The sequence below is a fragment of the Oncorhynchus masou genome, chromosome 32 (assembly GCF_036934945.1).
Source record: "Oncorhynchus masou masou isolate Uvic2021 chromosome 32, UVic_Omas_1.1, whole genome shotgun sequence".
NCBI classification, from domain to species: Eukaryota; Metazoa; Chordata; class Actinopteri; order Salmoniformes; family Salmonidae; genus Oncorhynchus; species Oncorhynchus masou.
In genome coordinates, this window is record NC_088243.1 from 32739773 (window position 1) to 32748275 (window position 8503).

Below are 8503 nucleotides of genomic sequence, written 5' to 3' on the forward strand. Positions count from 1 at the left end.
CACAACCACGCACACACAGAGTGGAGTGGATCCACTGTATTCAATCATGCTCACACTAAACTGATGCACTTGAGTGACCCTGCACGAAAAGGACATTATGTTCGCCCTTACACAGTCAATTTCAAGAACAAGACCATGACCTTATGCAAGGAGAGTGTGCTGCTGGCTCGCTTGGTTCTTATGTTGTATTCCCAAGCATGTGATTTCATTTCTGCCATCAATGACATCCAGGGGTGAAAGTAGATATCATTACCCGTATGAGACACCCAAGTGTTTTCTTATAGCCTAGGTGTAATCCTAGAACTCCATATAGAGTCCCCATTCATTTAATATCTGACGTCTGTGGGCCTAGTAGCCTGGGCCTAGTAAAGATTTGTCATATCACTTTAACATTCAATGCCTTTTAACATAGGCGGTGTGTGGGTTTCATGTTCAGAAAGCACATTTTCACCATAAAAATGCACCTTTTAAACAAAGCATTTCATGCATCCTGGCATTTGCAGACGTATGTAAGATAGCCTATTATTCCTAATGTGATGATTAGTTAGACATCATTTAGGCTAATAATATAACTCAATCACCGTTCGCAAAGAAAGACTGATGCAGCGCATAGTGGCAGAGGGAAGGCCTAGGCTATAGGCTTATCAGATACATTTCTTGTTGGCCTTTTATAAACACATTTCATGCAATTCTACTACACTTTATTTGAATGGAGACATTAGCAGAATCTTTTTTTAATGCTAAAAAATACTACTCAGCTGACACTGACAAACAGATCAATAAATACATTGTTGTCTGATCCATATAATCGACCTACGAAAAGTGGAAACACAAATACAATATGACGTCCATCTAATCTGGAGGAGGACATTTTTGTCCAAAAACAAACATAAGTGGCACTGACTCAATGATAAAGACAGTGATTATGCCCACTCACTGGGGATATGGCCGATGTTCTCTGCTGGTGCCAATAAGATATTTGGCTACAGTTTGCTCAATTAAGTTGAGAATTTTGATAACTAAAAGACAGACTGGAGTCTTTTCATTGTCATCTCTACAGCAATAGCCCTTAGCTTTCCAAACAGTTTTTCCGCAATTGTATTTTTAAATATTGAGATATGCCTGGCTGGGTCTCTTTACACTGAGTCATAACTCAACAACCATCTATTTGGTATTTCCCGTATGATCTGCCCAAATTGCGGGCCCTTCCGACTGTAGGCTATGTGATTTAAAACCATCCACAGTCTCTTTTAAATAAGCTAATGGTCCTCTTTGGCCAAATTATACTTTCTGGTGTAGTAGTCTATTTTTAATGATTTTAGTTATAGACAGGAGTAAGTTAATTGGACTACATAATTTTGGCAATTTAATTCAATTTACTTTAGGGAATCTTAGCTTCCCCTATACAATCTTAAAATAGGGGTTCAACAAGGGTTCTTATAAGATCCTCAAAGTCCTTTGAACCTCATAGGAGGTGGGGTTCATCGAGGAACCTCAATTGGTGAGGGTTCTTGCAGGAACCTAACTGCCCAACTGAAACATTCAGATTTTAATTTGAAAGGACAGCAGGTGCAGGCACTTAACTGAAACATGTAAAGATCTCCTCAATTTAAGGTAAGGTTTGTCCCATATATGATCTAAAATTATATTGTTTTGTGGTGATACCATCTATCTTTTCATATTTGTGCAAATCTTTTTAAAACAAAAGAATGGACACAATTCATTTGATATCAAACAACAGAGGAAAGAATATGTAGGCTATAGGAAAATGTTGAAGACTAGCTGTATTGGGTGCAGATGACTGAACTGCTCACTTTTGTGTCTGTAGGTATACAGGTACAGTTGAAGGCATACACAGGTACAGTTGAAGTCTGAAGTTTACATACACCTTAGCCAAATACATTTAAACTCAGTTTTTCACAATTCTTGACATTTAATCCAAGTAAAATTTCCCTGTCTTAGGTCAGTTAGGATCACCACTTTATTTTAAGAATGTGAAATGTCAATAATAGAGAGAATGATTTATTTCAGCTTTGATCACATTCCCAGTGGGTCAGAAGATTACATACACTCAATTAGTATTTGGCAGCATTGCGTTTAAATTGTTTAACTTGGGTCAAACGTTTCGGGTAGCCTTCCACAAGCTTCCCACAATAAGTTGGGTGAATTTTGGCCAATTCCTCCTGACAGAGCTGGTATAACTGAGTCAGGTTTGTAGGCTTCCTTGCTTGCACACGCTTTTTCAGTTCTGCCCTACAAATTTTCTATAGGACTGAGGTCAGGGCTTTGTGATGACCACTCCAATACCTTGACTTTGTTGGCCTTAAGCCATTTTGCAAGTATGCTTGGGGTCATTGTCCATTTGGAAGACCCAATTCCAACCAAGCATTAACTTCCTGACTGATGTCTTGAGATGTTGCTTCAATATATCCACATAATTTTCCATACTCATGATTCCATCTATTTTGTGAAGTGCACCAGTCCCTCTTGCAGCAAAGCACCCCCACAACATGATGCTGCCACCCCCGTGCTTCACGGTTGGGATGGTGTTCTTTGGCTTGCAAGCCTCCCTCTTTTTCCTCCAAACATAACGATGGTCATTATGGCCAAACAGTTCTATTTTTGTTTCATCAGACCAGAGGACATTTCTCCAAAAAGTATGATTATTGTCCCCATGTGCAGTAGCAAACCGTAGTCATTTTTTAAAATGGCGGTTTTGGAGCAGTGGCTTCTTCCTTGCTGAGCAGCCTTTCAGGTTATGTCGATATAGGACTTGTTTTTACTGTGGATATAGATACTTTTGAACCTGTTTCCTCCAGCATCTACACAAGGTCCTTTGCTGTTGTTCTTGGATTGATTTGCACTTTTTGCACCAAAGTACGTTCATCTCTAGGAGACAGAACGCGTCGCCTTCCTGAGCGATATGATGGCTGCGTGGTCCCATGGTGTTTATACTTGCATACTATTGTTTGTACAGATGTACGTGATACCTTCAGGCATTTGGAAATGGTTCTCAAGGATGAACCAGACTTGTGGAGGTCTACAATTTTTTTTGGCTGATTTCTTTTGATTTTCTCATGATGTCAAGCAAAGAGGCACTGAGTTTGAAGGTAGGCCTTGAAATACATCCACAGGTACACCTCCAATTGACTCAAATGATGTCAATTAGCCTATCAGAAGCTTCTAAAGCCATGACATCATTTTCTGGGATTTTGCAAGCTGTTTGGAGGCACAGTCAACTTAGTGTATATAAACTTCTGACTCACTGGAATTGTGATACAGTGAATTATAAGTGAAAGAATCTGTCTAAACAATTGTTGGAAAAATGACTTGTGACATGCACAAAGTAGATGTCCTAACCAACTTGTCAAAACTATAGTTTGTTAACAATAAATGTGTGGAGTGGTTGAAAAATGAGTTTAAATGACTCCAACCTAAGTGTATGCAATTGTACCTTGTCCATAATGTAGTATGCAAGTATAAACACCATGGGACCATGCATCCATCATATCGCTCAGGAAGGAGACGCATTCTGTCTCCTAGAGTTGAACGTACTTTGGTGCAAAAAGTGCAAATCAATCCAAGAATAACAGCAAAGGACCTTGTGAAGATGCTGGAGGAAACAGGTTCAAAAGCATCTATATCCACAGTAAAACAAGCCCTATATTGACATAACCTGAAAGGCCGCTCAGCAAGGAAGAAGCCACCGCTCCAAAACCGCCATAAAAAAAGCCAGACTACGATTTGTAACTGCACATGGGGACAAAGATCGTACTTTTTGGAGAATAACCCCAAGCATACTTCCAAAGATGTGGAAAAATGGCTTAAGGACAAAGTCAAGGTATTGGAGTGGCCATCACAAAGCCCTGACCTCAATCCTATAGAAAATTTGTAGGGCAGAACTGAAAAAGTGTGTGAGAGCAAAGAGGCCTACAAACCTGAATCAGTTACACCAGCTCTGTCAGGAGGAATGGGCAAAAATTCACCCAAAGTATTGTGGGAAGCTTGTGGAAGGCTACACGAAACGTTTGACCCAAGTTAAACAATTTAAAGGCAATGCTACCAAATACTAATTCAGTGTATGTAAACTTCTGAACCAGTGGGAATGTGATGAAAGAAATAAAAGCTTAAATATATAATTCTCTCTACTATCATTCTGACATTATACATTCTTAAAATAAAGTGGTGATCCTAACGGACCTAAGACAGGGAATTTTTACTAGGATAAAATGTCAGGAATTGTGAAAAGCTGAGTTTAAATGTATTTGGCTAAGGTGTATGTAAACTTCCGACTTCAACTGTATTTGTATGAAAACCATTATCAAAACAGTTTTTCTTCATTCACATTTCACACACAAACCAAGGTATGAATACTGTTGTGTGCATGTTTTGTTAATCATCTGTATAATTACAATTGTTTGGATTCACAGACTTCACCCTCGCTACACCTCTGATGAATATAACAGGAAACCTGTTCGTTCACCAAGCACTGCAAAATCATCCTGGCTATCGAACCCAAAAGGTTCTTCCAGGATCCATTAAGAAGGGTTATTTGAAGAACTTATAGGGGCTCCACTATAGTTTCAATTTGAACACCCCCTAAAGTATCCTCCAGGAACCTTGACTTTTTACAGTATAATAGCCTATAATGTTTTGGGAATGTTGTATTAATTGTGATAGGCTCACGTTTTACCGGTACAGCGTTCCCCCACTATTTATTTCGTCCGGTTGCCGTCTCGGACCGTACCGCCTTACTTTCACCCCTGATGACATCAGACATTATAATAATTGACTAAAATAAGTTTCCCTCAAGAAGCTATCTATCCCAAAGCAGTGATCACTACAAGGAGATTTGACGGGGGCCAAAAATTGCTATGCTTTTGGACCATGAATTAGATTAGCTAACAGTGTTAACAATCTAAAATGGCCTCATCTCTCGTGTTCTGCCATCCGAGGCTTTGAGTCGGTGTGCGACTGCCAGTTCAGATTTTCCACTATTCACACGGGAGCGTGTCTCAGCACAAAGCGGCAAATGAACTCTGAATTCAACGGAGTCGTAATAAGATTAGGACAGGGAAGTCAACCATTCAGAGGACCACTTTACATGTGAGCAGAGGCAAGCTCATCCATTTGTGCAAAAACATTGTCCGGGCCAAGAAAACACAAGGCACAGGAGCACTGAATGAGAACATGAGAGCGCTGCGTAAACATTATTTCTGCTCATATAATACATTTGCAGGTGTTATTTTGAAACTGTTCCGAAATGTTCCTACAGAGATAAACCCAAAATTCTAAATAAAAAATCCATTGATTCATATTTTTATGACTTTTTGTGACACAATGATTTGAGGTAATTTAGGCTACCTTCCTGTGAACTCCTTTCTTTGTTTGAGTCATTGTCATCAACATTATCATCATCATCATCATCATCATCACACCACCAAACCCATACATCTGTTATAGTGACCCAGATGCTTGCAATCGTCTATCATTTTCCCTTCCTAGTTTGTTTCCTTCACTATCCCCCTTCTTTTCCTACCCTCTTCCCTCTCCTCTCCTCTCCTGTCATGACCTTATCTCCCAGACCATTTTCTCCTGGTGTTCTGGCCAGCTAGCCTCACATCGCCTGGGCCAGCATCCCAATCCTGTCAGCCTGGGATAGGAACAAAGGCCTCCTGTCCTGCTGCTGCCTCCGCTGGTCCTCCAACCACAGTAGCCCTGCCCCGTCTCCCCTCCATCACCCCACCACCAGCCCTCCAATCCCCCCAGGACTACTGGCTCAACCCTCACCTCCCCATGACCTCCAGGAGATTAGATTTTACAGCTCATCCAAAACTAATTTTGAACTGCAGGATAGTCCCAGGTAAGTAAAAATTTAATAACAGGAGATACTTGTGTGTTAAATATTCATGCTCGGGTTACTTGTTTGCTTTCCCCATCCTTGTAAAATGCTGATTCAGGTTATGAATTTCAACATAACGTTTGGGAATCAAGTGTGCTGGGGGATTTATAATCCATCCCTTACATCACATGGTCATCATGACACATGTCCATTCAGAACAGATAGATACGTATACTATAAATATAACTCTTTTGTCCTCAAAATATGAGTTCTGCCTCAACAACTGAAAATGGATGCAGGTTTTTACCAGGGTAAATGCACTGATCTATATCCACCTACTAATGATAATCAAAATCAACCTCTCTGATCCACCCAGAGAAATGTGCCATGTCACCAAATCAATAGTCCCTCAGCTGTTATTTTCAATGTCTCTACATTATTGCTATCTGTCAGGCATGACTGAGCCAATTCATTCTGTATGCAAACACAGAGCCATTGGCTTCAACAGCCTCCAAAGCCACATGGACAGGGGCAGCTTGGGTCCCAGCAGATTGGAAAATTTCAAAGGGTGGGAAAATCCACACTGTATCTTCAGTAACTCCATGTCTAATGGTCCACTCTACGGCCCTCTTCTCGCTGTGAGATGATTACAGTGACCACATCAATCCTCACACACACAAACACCAAAACAAACCCATCAACTTCACACACAAACACACCAAAACAAACCCAGAGAGTGTGAAAGTTCAGCATCTTCTGTCAAAGTGTAACCTAGGAGAGGATGGATACACCACAACTTCCATAAAAACAGCTCTGATTTATTAGTGATTTTCTGCTTGATCTGTGTTTAATGTGGTGGACTGTGAGGTATCAGTGAAGCCCTTTCCAAAAGCAAATTACGCGCTTGGGCTGAGTCCTTTATGTGTTTGCAGAGCGGTGAATTTAAAGCCCATTAATATTCTATTGGCAGTAGACTTGAGAGATATCTTTGCAATTCCTCTGCTTGGGTCCGGTCAAAAATCCACTGTGCTGTCTTTGTGCTGCCCACGCTTCTATTGAATGAAATACATCTCAGTCAACTATGGCTGTGGAGCAGTGTTTTGCTAATGGGATTGTTAGAATGCAACACACCTGGCTGGATTGAGTATTAGACAGTATATACACGAGTAGGTTTGCAAAGCTACCGGTAATTTACTAAAGTTACCAGAATCTTCAGTCATTTTGGTAATTAACAGGTATTCTATGGCAATCTATGGTAACTTTGGTAATTTATTAAAATGTTGCTCACTTTAAAAAGATGTATTTACATATAGTATACATTTTTTAAAATCTGTGTCCATATTGTTCATGACTTCCTAGTGGGTAGACCATATGGATCAAGAGAAAATAGCCTAATTAATAAAAAAGGCTCTTATCAAAAATTGCATTATTTTCAATTAACTCTGCAACTCTTTCAACTATTGACTTTTTTTCACAAATTCCAACAGTTTGGCACAAAAACAGTTACAAAAAATACATATTAACATAATAAAAAAACGAGTGTGTAAATAAAAATATATAGGATATGTCATGCTGAAACCCTCATATTAAACATCATTGGTATTCAATAAATTGATGGTTTATATTTAGGATACATTTTGTCATTTTTTGAAATCGTTTTATTTGACTATTTTATATATTTAACGTGTGATAAGGCCACACAGAGGGCCAGAGATAATTACAGACACCTGTGATAATCTGACTACCCAAAATGGCCACTAGATTAAACTTGAAAGTTATCGAAATTCTGGTAAATTTACTGGTAAATTGTACATCCCTTTGTAACCCTACACACAAGTGACACACTGAGGCCCTTGTGCCAGAGCAATGTTTGCATATTTACACTGGTGTACATTGTACATCTTAAAATCTTGGCAACAAGTGACAGTTTTACATTTTAAACTAATTTTGCAACTCATAAAAATGCAGCTAATTTCTTAGGACAGTATTTTCCTCCTTGCCTTAAACGTGTGAGGTAAAAACACCTGCTAGGAAACACCTGCTTTCATGACTGCAGAGCTGCAAAGGACAATGACTCACACACACACACACACACACCTTAATTCACTCATTCTCTCTCACAAACACGCCGTCACCCAGCCAGATGCTGTGAAGTTGAAGGAGTGGGTGTAGTGTGGGAGTCGTTGTGGTGCAGAAAACAGTTATTGGGGACACAGGGGGCATTCGCTAACGTTGCTTCTCAGTTGGGACAGTAGCCCGACTCCGGACGGGCGCGCTTTAAACTCGTGACGAAGCTTTCTTAACGTGAACCATCCCGGCCAAGACCGCACACATCTTGCAGCGCCGGCTGATATAGGTAGGCTACATTCAGGCAGCTCAGGTAAGAGAGACTATCTTGTACTATTTATGTATCAAATAATTATCTGCAGTTTTCTTTTGATGCAGTAAACGATCTATTCAAATAGTCAGAGGGTGTGGTGATGTGGTTGCTTACACTATAGTGTATGGACGAATATTTGCGGTTCTAAGTGGTGTTCGAGGACAAAACCATGTTTGACGCGAAACTATGCACAGGCGGCAGGTTGTTGTTGTTGCATGGAATTGTACATTAATATTTGATAGTGGTGTGGGCGAAAGTCATTCTGAGAACTGTCTTACCAA